The sequence below is a fragment of the Sinocyclocheilus grahami genome, unplaced genomic scaffold (genome assembly GCF_001515645.1).
Source record: "Sinocyclocheilus grahami isolate Dianchi unplaced genomic scaffold, SAMN03320097.WGS_v1.1 scaffold41.1, whole genome shotgun sequence".
Lineage (NCBI taxonomy): Eukaryota > Metazoa > Chordata > Actinopteri > Cypriniformes > Cyprinidae > Sinocyclocheilus > Sinocyclocheilus grahami.
The window spans coordinates 259,073-272,419 of record NW_015505220.1 but is presented as its reverse complement, the minus strand read 5'-3'; the positions used below and the strand labels follow the sequence as shown (position 1 = coordinate 272,419).

Sequence of the window (13,347 nt, the reverse complement as noted above, 5' to 3'; positions counted from 1 at the left end):
AGAACTTCGTATAGCTGAACTTGTTTCATAATTGATGAACTTTACAGTTATTGAACTAAATAAACACTGAACTGAATTGCGCTGAACAATGACACAATACTGTCTTGTTAGAGCTTATATTTAGCACAAGTTTCCATAACTTATTTTTCTGTTTATTACTGTGAAGCTGCTTTGAAAGAATCTCTATTGTATAATGTGCTATAGAAATAAAGGTGACTTGACTATTATTGTCAAACAGTATTATTTCTATTAAGCCACAAATTAAGATGCCCATATTAAAAATGCTTTACAGACAAAAAGAAGCAAGAAGAACCATGCACTGAGATGGAATATGACATTGAGGCATTTGTCAGATGCTTTTATTTAAAGCGATGTACACTGTATTCAAAGTATACTGTATTATACAATTTAAGTGTTTGTATCCTTATAAGATATAGTTCTAGTAAAAGTGAAAGAAAAAAACTGAAGCTTTCACATCATCAGTTGTCAGTGATGTTTGCTGTCAGATGTTAAACAAACCGGTTTTAATTTTCCTGAAGGAGAATGTAATTATGGCTTTGTCTTTTGCAGTTTTCTTAACTTCAGCTCAACGCTGTTTGGCAGACCGTACTTGACCAGCTCCTGTTTTATCTGAAACACAGATGGACAAACAGATCAAACTTTCCCCATGTTGTCTATTTGCACCATATTCTGTTTAAATATTCATAGTAAGTGTGCCGTACTTGCTGTAAAAGCATTTCAGTGTTGCCACTCTGTGTTAGGTCTGAAAATGAGGAAAGTCTCACTCGAAAACCAACAACATTGTCTAAAGGGAAAAACACACAAACACCTAAAATACTCATTTATATTTGTTGACACTAATCCTTCAAAACATTATATGGGGTTATAGGTAAATCGGTCATCTATAGATAAGGCTTTTACATTTCAAGATGCTGTTGCTTGGTTCACTGTCCACCCTGAAGGCCCATCGACCGGGAACATCAACATTACTGGAGATCTTGAGGTTTGAGATGGAGCTGCCGTGGTTTGATCCAGGAATCACAAAGTAGTGTGTGGAGTTTACGGTGTCATAACCAGCCTGAAAGTGTGTAAAAACATTATTCATATAGACATACTTTTACATACACATACTTGTACATATACTTTTAGTGAACATTTTGTTCACGATACTGAAAACAAGTTTGTCTTACCTGCACTGGATGTTCTGTTACAGCAATGTCACCATAATTCATCAGAATAAATGAATAATTACTGCCTGAAATTAAAACCACTTGAAACGATGTTTCCTGCAAAAAATAATAGATAATAAATTGAAACGTAGTGTTCACTGTTCTTATCTTTATTTATTTATTTTTAAATTACATTTTTGTATGGCTGAATATTATTTTGTATTAGCATTACTGACTGACCTCAGTCACATCACATCTCTTTAGCCAAGCATTCACATAATGCATCTCATAATCTTGTACTGCAGTTATATCTGATCAAATGCACATTATTATTCTTTAGCTTGGGTTGAACAAATCATTTTTGCTTAGTTGGAACAGCAGCTATGCTAATCAGTCTGGATCCAGAACACCTGAGAAGAGATGATGCCAACCCCTCAGAGTACCTCAGATGGGACCAAATTTTGCTATAAGTTTGATTGCAACATACAATCATTGCTGTTAATAGTATTCATCGTCTGATTGATTACATCATTAACTGATTTTTACCGTACATTTCTGCCATATGTACATCACCTTGACATAATCACCACTGATAAGCTACTACTAAATATATTGTAGAAACTTAAAGGGGTCATATAATGGGATTTCAATTTTTCCTTTCTCTTTGGAGTGTTACAAGCTCTTGGTGCATAAAGAAGATCTGTAAAGTTGCAAAGACTAAAGTCTCAAATCCAAAGAGATATTCTTTATAAAAGTTAAGAGTCAACCACGCCCTCCTAAAACGGCTCGTTCTAAAACACTCCCACATATCTACCTCACTATGTGGAAATATTAGCATAATGCCGCCCAAATGTGCACGCAAAGAAAGAAGGCGTGGTTTCAGGAACTGCAGTTAGTGTTGAAGCAGCATGTCAGGGAGATGCTGTGTGTTTCAGTGCGAAAGCAAAAGCACTTTATTTGGCCTTCTGGAAGTAGATGCAATTAGGAATCATTTGTTAAGATTTATTTACAACAGAACAGCACAACCCAGATGTTCGAATTTGTGCAACGCATTTTATGGACGACAGTTTTTTTAACCTAGAAGAGTACAAGGCTGGCTGTGCACAAAGGCTATTTAAAAAAAAGGCTCAATTCCGACTTTGCTATGACAATCTGGTGCTTCTGAATCAGTGACAGTAAGTATGTTTTGTTACTAGTTTAAGTATTTGCTATTCACTGTTCAAATGAGTTTTGCGCAGCGCAGAGTAATGCATCATGTGTGTGTGTGTGTGTGTGAGGGGAACAGGGTCACATCACAGGAGAGTGAACTGTCTGTCAGAAATCATAGCACGTCAGCTCGCGGCTTGTAACAACATTATTTCTTGATATTTACTTTGAAAGCTGACGCTCGCGATTATGGTAATGGGCGTTACATTTCCGACGCATGCTTGTGGTGTTCGGCCAATCACAATGCACTGGGTCAGCTGGCCAATCAGAGCAGACTGCGCTTGTCAAAGAAGGGGGCTTTGTTGAAAACGACGTGTTTGAGAGAGGCGGGGCATAGAGGACCTACAATAATGTACAGTATTTGAAAAATAATGTGTTTTTTGAACATTAAAGCATGTCAACATATTCTGTTACACCAAATACACAAAATAATGATCTTTAAAATAGCATCATATGACCCCTTTAAAAAATTTGTAAAGCTGCTTAGCAACTATTTGTATCGTAAAAAGCGCTAAACAAATAAACTTGAATTGACCTACCTTATTTTTACGGTTTTAATTTATTATTTTCTCTGTCTTTGTGGTCTAATGTGTTAAAGTATTTTTAAACTGAAATGTTGATAAAGTGAAAACAGTAACATTTCAGAAGAATATCAATCTTACCGTGTTGGTTACGCTGAAGTAAGCGACTTTATTCCACATTGCAACAAAAACCCAAGAAGCATTGAATTTCAGATTTGGGAAATATGTGTTTATATCCAGAGTGGCGTTTGTGAGAACATTTCCACTGGTGTACTGCTGATACGAAACAACACCTTTCACACGGTTGTCAAGGTCAGTCCAGAGACCAGCAATTATATCTTGGCTTCCATTAATGGGAAATGAGTAGGGAGTATATACTGATGAGGGCTGGTTAAACGTGAGATGTCCATTATTATTAACCTGAAACATAAGAAATATTGTCAAAATCAAAGATCATAGATGAGTTTATAAAGCATCCACCACTCACATGCAGACCTAGAATGAAGATGGAATCAAATTCTTACATAAATCTGCCGGTATGTGCGACCAAAGTACAGAAATGGACTTGACAGCTGAATAACAGGAGAACTTCCATCTTCAACAGCAGGATTTCTGTCTCCTACTGCTGAGCTGAATGGGTAGAATATGTCTGGTGCTGCCAACAGAATGAATAAAAAACTTTTTTAAGCATTCTGTTTACTGGCGTTTACATTTCACACTCATGCGGCTCATGTTTGAATCTAATTTATAGCAGGACGATGATGACCTTTGATGGGGTATGCATGTAAGTAAAGCTTATCATCCGGCATCTTATGTCACTGCTGCCGCTGATGGGCATCTTTTGTAATGTTGTCTATCTCAACCAGGCACTGGTGGGCCGAGTTAGTGCAGCCTCTGCCAACAAGGCAGGCTATTTGCACTTAGTATAAATAGACACTCCGTAATCACTCTCTATATGGTCTTGCAAATGTTTTTGAAGAAACAAAGTGAACGAGGTAGCAGTGTCTTTAATGAGGTAACAAAAGTATTAAACAAAAATACAGTACTCTTCACTAATATTGGCACCCTTGGCAAATATATATTGTCATTCTAAAGAGCACATTACAATATTTTTAGTCCTTTTTCTTAGAAGTGACAGTATTTTGTAATTTTAATGTGTGTATCTGGTAAAAGTTTAAAATTTTTCTCAATTCTTACAAGCACACTAGTATATAGATGAGCTCAGAGCTAATAGACATGAACTGAAAGCCACACACAATCACACACATAAAATACTAATTTGCATTTATTGAAAGACATGTTTTAAATAAACTAATCAATGCAAACACATGGTCTTATATAAACTGTATTTAAAAAATATGAAAAATAATGAAGCTATTTTATTAATAAATGTATTATAATATATTATATAAATATATCATGTACAGGTGCGTCTAAAAAAATGTAACATGTTGAAAAAGTTAATTTTTTGTAACTTATTTCAAAAAGTGAAACTTTCTTATATTCTAGATTCATTACATGTAAAGTAAAACATTTCAAAAGTTTTTTTTTGTTTTAATTTTGATGATTAGAGCTTACAGCTCATGAAAGTCAAAAATCCAGTGTGTCAGAATATTAGAATATTTCCTAAGATCAAAAAAAAAAAAAGGATTTGCAAAACAGAAAAGTTCAAGTTCTTTAAAGTATGTTCATTTATGCACTCAATACTTGGTCGGGGCTCCTTTAGCACAAATGACAGCATCAGTGAGGTGTGGCATGGAAGCGATCAGCCTGTGGCACTGCTGAGGCACTATTGAGCCTTCAGCTCGTCTGTATTGTTGGATCGACTGGTTCTCATCTTTCTCTTGACTAGGGGTGACCCCCAATTGTCGACGATTTGATGCTTCGATAGGAGGAGCCTGATCCGACTCCCAATCTCACAGTCGAATATTCGCGGGGTGTTATGATAATGCCATTTTGGCTATATGGGGTTGCTCAAATGTCTGATTTCACATAGAACTACCGGTTTTCTCCCAATAAGTTAATATACAGCCTATTATGATAATGCTGTAAATAAGAATCAGAAAAGAAATTAGCTTTAAATAAATATTTAACGTGCGTGAATAAATCCAACCAACCCTATAGATTTAAGTTTCACTTTCCATAATTCGTGACCGACAGAGGAGCATGGTGGCAGCCGGTGTAGTGCCGAAATTTGCACCCTGCCAGATTATGCATCCCCTGGTATTGGTAGGTTTAGGGTTAGGTGTGGGGTTGGGATTAGGCAATCAGGTAGCGACTTCAACGAGGGGGTGCATAATCTGGCAGGGATGCCGAATTCGGCACAACACCAGCAGGGATTTAAAAGAAGTAAATTGACCCAAATTGACACAGGCAGAGTGAAAGACTGGATTTTTTTGATCAGGTAGGGTACAAGTGATTTGAAAACATTTTGGCCAGTTTATATATATTGTGTATATATTCTTTATCTCATATAGGATGCATTTGGTTGAGTTATGCTGCATTGTATGGTGATTATCTTCAGCGCGCAGTGCGAGCAGGACTAACAAATGATGTTTTATTAACAAAGTTCGGGAGGAGCACGTTCAGATAATTAACCCGGCCAATTCAGCATCAGCAATTACACCGTCTATCCTATCAGCTCGAGAGAGAACTTCTATAATTAGCCCAAGCCATCTTTCCTTCATTCTCTCTACAGTACTTCAGCATTCGGTTTGCTCCTTTTGCCTTTTTTTCACAGACCCAATTTTTCACGTCCAATGATGAGACCGATACTAGGGAATTTTCAGATCCTCTGCCACAATTTGCCAGTCCCATGATGATAACTCCTTCTCTGCAAGACACGGCCGCTGAGCACCAGGCTTCATCACGGTCGCCGCTCTTCTCGACCAGCTACACACCCTCCACGACGCCGAGGCTTAACCTCGCCTCCACTGGCGAGACTTACAACTTCCCCGGCATCCTCTCCTCTTATCATTCGCCCGTACCAGCAACTCCTCCGATCGAAAAGTGGACAGTATTTAAAGGAACACGCCACTATTTTTGAAAATAGGCTCATTTTCCAACTCCCCTAGAGTTAAACAGTCGAGTTTTACCGGTCTGGCGGTAGCACTTTTAGTTGTAGCTTAGCATCGCTCATTGAATCTGATTAGACTGTTAGCATCTCACTCAAAAATGACCAAAGAGTTTCGATATTTTTCCTATTTAAAACTTGACACTTCTGTAGTTACATCGTGTACTAAGACTGACGGAAAATGAAAAGTTGCGATTTTCTAGGCCGATATGGCTAGGAACTATACTTTCATTCTGGCGTAATAATCAAGGAACTTTGCTGCCGTACCATGGGTGCAGTGCAATGATATTACGCAGCACCTGAAAATAGGCTAACTTCCGTCAACATATCCAACTACACAAACTTAGTGCCGGTTACGTTGGAAGTTACCTAGCTGGGGACTATTTTCAGGCACTGCGTAATATCATTGCGCCTGCTGCTGCTAGCCTGAAAAATAAGCCTTTTATAATGCTATTTAAGCAACAGAAACAACATCTATGACACAGTTGTCAGATTTCATTACTGATTTCAAATATAAAATTTAATCGTAAGCTTAGTAAACAGTTTTGGAGAATTAGATTTTTCCCCATTCAAAGTGATAGGAGCTGCATCTGCATGCCCGAGAGGCGTTTCAAAGATGGCCGCCGAGTGACATGACTTGCCTTAAAGGGACTTTGGTGAAACACACACACAAACACACATTTTTATCAAATAATACTTCATTAATAGCGGTTCCCTTCCGCGATTTGGTACGATTGCATTCACATCAGCAGCGAACCGTACCGAAGTTCACTTGAACCGTACCCCAGACCACCTTTTTAAGCGGACTCGGGTATGGTAGCGCACCCGAGTTCGGAAGACAGCATTCACATCATCCAAACGAACCGAACTCTGACGTCAATCGAACCCGGGTTGACACCAAAAGTGCTAGTGTGAAAGCACCCAGGTTCTGTTGACTTGAAATTTTCACCAGATATCGTTAACAACCCAAGCAATCCATCCATACAAAGAAAACCAATCAAATAAGTTTAGAAATTAAGTTATGTGTAATAAAATGGAATAACACAGGGAAAAAGTATTGAACATATGAAGGGAGGTGCAAAAGGTCATGGGAAGCCAAGACACCAGCTAAAATCTATCAGTAATTAGAAAGCAATCCTGCCCCTAGTCAGTGGAAATTAATATTAGCTGGTTCAGTCCCAACACCTACCAGGATGAAGAAGATGAAACAAGGGTGGACATCTCAGCAAGACAATGATCCCAAACACAGCCAAGGAAACTCTCAAGTAGTTTCAGAAAAAGAAAATAAAGCCGGATTGGAGTGGTTTGGTTTTGTCAACTTGAAACTAATCCTGTAAATCTGAATTTGTTCATCTACCATCATGGTACAGGCCCCTGGTGAAAATTTCATGTCAACATCACCTTTAGAAATATATTTACTGGGAAAAATGGTGACGTGCTCAAAACTTATTTTTCATATATACAGTATATATAATGTAATGGATTGATCCATGTGTTTTGTTTTATTTATTCAAACTCATTTATTTAACTGAAGTTAATACAGTAAAATGAAATATCAAAATATACATTTTATGTTTGCATTTGTAAATTTCAAATTAGTTTTATCTACAGTCTTTACCCATAGACGAAAACAGGACCCTATTAAATGACACAGATTTTCATGATGCATGCCGTCATAACTTAGCAGTCAGAGGACAGAGCAGACTACATTACCTGCCAAGGTTGACTCTGGAGTGACGGTAGAATTGCTGATGCTCCTAACTTTTGCACAAAAAAAGTAATAAATATCATTATTAAACAGATGAATTACACATGTACAAAAGGGATGTTATTGTATTTACCTCCACAGTATGCCAAAAACAGACTGACAAACTCATAGATGTAATATATTACACAAACACATTAATGGGTGAATGCAAAATAAGCTTACCTGCACAGTATGCTCGATAGCAGACAGTTGGTCTCACAATTTCATAGACATAATAACCTCCTGGACAGGCTTTGACTTTAATGGAATTTGGTTGGAAATGGCAGCAGTTACTCGCCACGGTACCGCAGACAGCACGGGTCACCACTCCATCCTCAACTTTTGGATGTGCTCCGTTCAGCCACAGTGTAATATGAGTGCCACAACTAAGCCAAGGAACACATGTGTCTGACATCTGAGCACTCTGACCATGAATGAAGAGACGATACCAGCCGTCCCAGTTGAGAAAACCATCACACTTATAATAGGTTGGATACGGATATTGATTGTCTGGGGATCTCCAGGGATCATCTAGAACAGTGTATTTGTAGCAGGGGTCTGTAAAACCATAAAAAATTAGAAAAATAAATTATTGAAATTACTATTTATATCACACACTTGTCGCATGATATCTACCTAGGGGTGGAGCTAAAAAAATCCAGAATCCCTTACTTTTGCTTGATAATTTCAAATATCAAATAAATGTAATCTTATCTTAACTTTCTTTATCTCTGTCTGATTTAAAGTAAAAAAAAAAAAAACACTAGATTTAATGAGCTGATTAAATAATTAAAATTTTTACCACAGACTGAAAAAAAAGAGGTATTGTAGAAAAATAAAGCCAAATTTTCACCAAACTCCCACTGACTCAAACATAACACAGCTGTCAATCACGCCACGCCCCGTTTTTATAGCATCAAATATCTATCAACAAAAAACTAATTTATTAGAAAAACAAACTCTTGAACATAGGATGCTGCCGTGTTTTGAGTTTGAGCTCTGTCAAGTTAATTCTTTATCGTCTTTTTTTAATCTTAAAATCAATTTTATACACCATCATTTTCGTTTCTATAACGTGTGAATATATCCCAGATCGTATTCTAAAACAAAAACAATCAGAGTGCCTTGTTATCACTAGTTCTATTTTGATTTCCTGAGTCCGCTATTAACATATAGCCTGTTAGCATCACCAGCGTGGTTGCCGCTAATCTCGCTTACATTGCTAATACTCTGTTCACACACATTACCATTGTTTTACTCACAGTTACTTGCTTTAATGGCGGATGTGTGTCTACCTTTGAGTGCAGGTGAGGACACGTTCCTCACCGAATGCAGCTCGAGCTGGAGGCCGTGGAGAAGCAGATACGCGACCTGGTGGAGAGGTAGACCCAGCTGAGAGAGCGGAGAGCTGCTAACTCTCCCGCCACCTCTACTCCGTGTGTTAATTTGCACAGGCCCGGTGCACCCAGGACACGCTCTTCCCAGATGTCCTTCACTCCAGCGCCGGGACACCACGGACCCTGGGTGCACCCGCAGCGAAAGACGCGAGCCAGGCCCCGGGCGACGATCTCTCCCCTCCGCTGCCTCCGGTCTTCGAGATCTCCACCCGGAACCGCTTCGCTCCCCTCCGCAAGACGGAACGCGATGCTGTGATCGTCGGAGACTCCATTGTCCGGCATGTCCGTGCTACGTTAGCTGAAGGTAAAGTGCACACTCACTGTTTCCCTGGTGCTTGTGTTCACGATGTGTCTGCACAGATACCCGCGATCCTGAAAGGCGACGAGAGCACCGGAGCGGTCGTGCTTCACGCGGGGGTTAACGACACCAAGCTGAGGCAGACGGAGACACTGAAGAAGGACTTCAGGAGCCTGATCGAGACAGTGTGCAGTACATCGCCCGCGACGACGATCATCGGGTCAGGACCGCTTCCCACGTATCGACGAGGACACGAAAGATTCTGCAGACTTTTTGCTTTAAATGAATGGTTATTGTCATGGTGTAAAGAACAGAAACTGCTCTTTGTTAATAGGAGTCAAGCAAAACGTCACCGGGCCCACTCATCGTTTTAATCATACGCTAGATTTAATTATATCGCATGGAATTGATCTTACTGATATAGATATCGTACCTCAAAGTGATGATGTTACTGACCATTTCTTTGTATCGTGCATGCTGCATATTACTGATATTAACTATATGGCCCCGCATTATCGTCCGGGCAGAACTATTGTTCCAGCAACCAAAGACAGATTCACAAATAACCTGCCTGATTTATCTCAACTGCTCTGTGTACCCATAAATACACACGAACTAGACAAAATGACTAGCAACATGGGCACTATCTTCTCTAATACATTAGAAGCTGTTGCCCCCATCAAATTGAAAAAGGTTAGAGAAAAATGTACTGCGCCATGGTACAACAGTAATACCCATTCTCTCAAGAAAAAAACTCATAGTCTTGAGCGTAAATGGAGAAAAACTAACTTGGAAGTTTTCAGAATTGCGTGGAAAAACAGTATGTCCAGCTATAGACAGGCTCTAAAAGCTGCCAGGGCCAAACATATCCACAAACTCATAGAAAATAAAAAGGTTTTTATTTAGCACAGTGGCTAGATTAACAATCAAATCTTCCTTTTATTTCTAAAATTTATTTTTAAAGTTGTGTCTGCTCAATTGTGCTCCTTCCTGCAAAAAAAATATATCTATTAAGAATTTCAGTCAGGTTTCAGGCCCCACCATAACACAGAAATTGCACTTGTTAAAATTACAAATGACTTGCTTCTTGCGTCAGACTACAGTCTCTGCACTGGCTACATATTAAGTTCCGTATCAGTTACAAAATATTATTACTTGCCTATAAGGCCCTTAATGGGTTAGCTCCTGCATACCTAACTAGTCTTCTACCACGCTACAATCCATCATGCTCCCTAAGGTCGCAAAACTGTGGACTTTTGGTAGTACCTAGGATAGCAAAGTCCACTAAAGGAGGTAGTTATATGTATTTCATTAGGACAATGCAAAACCACATACTGCAGCTATTACAAAAGCATGGCTTCATAGTAGAAGAGTCCTGGTGCTGAATTGGCCTGCCTGCAATCCAGATCTTTCACCTATAGAGAACATTTGGCGCATCATTAAACAAAAAATACGTCAAAGACGACCACAAACTCTTCAGCAGCTGGAAACCTATATCAGGCAAGAATGGGACCAAATTCCAACACCAAAACTCCAGAAACTCATATCCTTGATGCCCAGACGTCTTCAATCTGTTTTGAAAAGAAGAAGAACATGCCCCCGTCCAAACTATTTTGAGACCTGTAGCAGGCATCAAATTTGAAAAGAGTTTATTTTGTCCATAACATTTTAAAATTTCTCAGTTTAAACATTTATTATGTTATCTATGTTCTATTGTGAATAAAATATTTGCTCATGTGATTTGAAATTCATTTTGTTTTCATTTTATTCAAATTTAAAAAACATCCCAACATTTCCGGAATTCAGGTTGTATATTTATTTTTTTAATTACAGCAAGTAATTACAGCTGTTAATAATTTATTTAAATACATCTATAATTACACTGTTGACCTTACCTTATTTCTTAACTCACCCTTAAACGTAACCTGAAGCTAACCAGACCACCAAGGCTGGCAAATTTGTTTTGCAATGCAACATGATTACAATAAATACATTGTACTTAATCATTTTTTGACACAAGTACATAGTAGTTAAAGACACCAATAAAGTGGGACAAAATATATATGAAATCCCCAAATTCACTCTATTGTCTTTAACTCTGATTATACATTGCATTTTGTAATACAGCATTTTAAAAAGTCTCCAAAAATATGATCAAACACCACCTACATATCTTCTTTGAGGGAATGCCATTAAAAAAAAAAAAAACCTTTGTGGTCATCAAACTAGAAACTCAAACACCTCAACACTAGAACCCTCTATAGGAACCCAATCTATGGTTCAGATGATAAAAGTAGTGCTTTTCAGAAATAAACACCAGAACTGGCTTTGACGTACAATGCCAGAAAAGTACCTCATCAGCACTGTGAAGTCCAACACCAAGTCTAATGAAGATGTGAGTGATTTTTACAAGTATACCATTAATTTAAAGTTCTGCAATTACCTGTCAATGATTTTGTTGTTGTTGTTGCAGTTGTTGTTACTGTTGTTGCTGTAATGCCTATTAAAGAAAAAAAAATAGAATACAATTTATTTTAAATGGAATCTTGCAGGATTTATTATAAATGATTTATCCATGCACATCATAATTTTAACGCTATACTGTACTGCGTAATAAACATAATTTACAGTGTAATTGCTTTGTAATTATAGTGTACCTATCCAGCACCTCCTTGTATAAGGGAATAATATGCAAAGTTTGGGGAATAAAGGGGTAAAAACCTGTAAAAATTACAATGTAAGTATTTTGAAACTAAGGAGTAGGCTACCTATTCTAATATTACAGGTATGTATGACCTAAAAAACAATCTTATATTTGCAAGCGATTTAGCAAAAAAATACACTGTGTACTTTTTTATAGTCTACACATATAAAACATGCTGGGTTATTGTTTCAATCCAAATGCTCTGAGACTGTTGGGTTAGAAAACTGACTTGATTTGACCCAATTTGGGTTGATATCAGTAATAAGGAACCCGACGGTGCTGGGTTATGAATGTGGAGGACGTGAAAGAGAGCATGCAGCAAGTCACCCGAGTTCAAACGCGAACGGTTCTGTGTGTGCGACGAAATCCGTGTGCGGTGCTTAAAATGGGAACGTGTGGAAAATAGGAGAAAACTAATCGAAGCGCAGAAGAGGGACACCTTTGAAACTGTCTGGAGTCTGTTCCTTTAAAACTGGACCAGTGAATGTGGTGAGTGCGAACTGGAAACAGCTGGAATGGCGCTTGAGACGATCGAGTCGGTGTTTGCGGTGCTCATGACAGGAATAGGTGTTGAAAATGCAAGAAAACTAATCGAAACGAAGAGGATAGAGATATTTGAATCTGACTGGAATGTGTTCTTTTAAAGGGTTCATATGGTGCGATTTCAATTTTTCCTTTATCTTTGGAGTGTTACAAGCTCTTGGTGCATAAAGAAGATCTGTAAAGTTGCAAAGACTAAAGTCTCAAATCCAAAGAGATATTCTTTATAAAAGTTAAGAGTCAACCATGCCTACCTAAAACAGCTCGTTCTAACACGCCCCCACATGTCTACGTCACGATGTAGGAAGATCTGCATAACGCCGCCCAAATGTTCACGCAAAGAAAGAAGGCGTAACTTTGATTCTCGCTGTAGTATTGTTGTTGCCACCGCCACCGCCATGTCATGAAGGTGCTGTGTGTTTTGTTGTGAAAGCAAAACTACTTTGTTTGATCTTCCAAAAGAGGACGATATCCGCTTCGTCATGCCTAGAGCTGATCCATGCTGGTCGCTGAGGAAATACATCAACTTTGCGCTGTCACTGGATCGGCTCTCACCGTGGACAAAGCGGAGTCCAGCCCGGGGTCGTCACATGTAGTTGCCGCAAGCCTTCCGGATGCTCCTTCGTCGAATCCGCCAGGCTGCGTCGTTTTCAAGCCCGCACACTGTTCCAGAACAGTTCAACCCAAATATT

The 13,347-nt window shown here is 38.6% G+C and overlaps 1 pseudogene; it reads right to left on the bottom strand.

Moving 5' to 3' along the window:
• Positions 1-459: 459 nt before the first annotated feature.
• The window catches only part of LOC107582201 (uncharacterized), a 27,834-nt pseudogene continuing 14,946 nt past the window's right edge, over positions 460-13,347 (bottom strand).